Consider the following 1,780-nt stretch of genomic DNA (forward strand, 5'->3'; position numbering starts at 1 on the left):
CCCAGCCCCTCCGAGGGGGAAGTCATTCGCTGCCGCACTGGGCACCGGAAGCGACGCGCCGCAGTGACGTCGAGCCGGCGCCTGCCGGCCGCCTTCGCCCCTTCGGGCAGTGGCTTCAATTGCCCCCAGATGCCCACCCAGAACTTCAGTGCTGTGCACCGTCCCCGGTCCAATAGAGGTAGCCCCGCTCGGGTCAGCTGCCCCTCCAGCCAAAGAACAAGATCACATTCCCGCCCAGCACAGCGGCAGGGAAAGGTTGATGCAGACTGAGTATATCGAAAGGAAACCAGGCCGACAGTCCAGATGCATAAACAGCAGTTTCACTTTTCAGGCTGCTCATTTTAAATGTCCAGGTGCTGTCAATAGGCTCTGTGAGATTTACCGGTATCCTAGCGAGCTCGCCAGATTTGAAACACATTGCATTTGTCCCCACCCCTCCACGGAATCACGAGAGTGGGCACTGAAGGCCTACAACCAGCACCCTGACAAGCGCCGCGGACGCTAAGAGCAGAGATGCACCCGACACCAGCCGTCCGTTATAGAAACTATCTGCATACATACATTTCCTGCCGCTTCTTAAAAGTTCTGCTCGCCTTTAGCGATTTAGAAGATGGGAACTTTCAAACTAAGTTTTTTCTGTCTTCTTTCAAAGTTGGCTTTGAATAGAATCTATTTTCCTATCAATTTGACTCCAAATATTTCCAAAGTAGCGAGTGATGTAACCTGCCCCCACAGGTATTAGAGCCACTGTATAACAAAATATTCCCGTAGGTTAAAACTTTGCCCCACAGACAATGTGACAACACCACTTACAGGAATTTAGCATTGAAAATATTTAAGGAAAGTGATAGGGAAAAGTGTTGTAGGTAGAGGGTCAGAGACAGGAAAGAGCAATGGGGTTTTGGGAACTGAACAGATAAACTATTCTGTCAGTTCTGCCAGGAAGTTAATGATCAAACATAGGAACTTTTGACATTAGCTGTGCCTAGGTTAGAAGCCAACCTCTCCGACATAAGGGTTGTGTAATTGGGATTATTTTATTTTGGGGGACAAAAATTTTGTATATGTACCAGGGGTTAACCCTAATAGGGTTTCCTTATGTTTATAGCCTCACTAAGTTGATGAGGCTGGCTTCAAACCTACGATCCTCCTGTCTCAGCTTCCCAAACCACTTGGATTACAGCCATGCAGCACCATGCCCAGTTTAGGGGACATTTTTTTTTTTAAAGGAGGAAATAACTTAGGTTTTTAGAAGAGGTAAAATAAGGATTGAGACATTTGTTTTCCCCAACTGAAATCTAATAGGCTTCTCTATTTTTTCCTAAAAAGAAGTTAGGCATTTTCCTGCAACCTGAAAAAAAAATGAATTCCAGCTTCTTTCATTTGCCACTACTCCACTACTACAAGTTAACCTCAGGTAATGGTGGGTAGGTAAGGTTGTGCACAAAAGAAAAAGGCAAACAACCTGGGAGCCATGACCTCTATCTCATCAAGGGAAAAGCCACCCAAGGAAAATTCTTTCAGAGAAATTATGTTAAATTTTTAACAGGGTTGAAGAAGGAATTCCCCCCCACAAAAAAAAAGTTTAATAAAAATTAAAAATCAGATTACCTGAGGTACAGGTATATAACAGGTTCCACTTGTGCAACAAAAAAACAAAAACAAACAAAACAAAAAAACCCTCGACTCACGTATATGCTTTGTATACAAAATGGAAAATGCATAAGGTACACACAAAATTGAAGCTTGTCTCTGGGGTGAGGGGTGTTAGGATAGGGTG

Source organism: Spermophilus citellus (genome assembly GCF_964194105.1).
Source record: "Spermophilus citellus genome assembly, chromosome: 18".
NCBI lineage: Eukaryota > Metazoa > Chordata > Mammalia > Rodentia > Sciuridae > Spermophilus > Spermophilus citellus.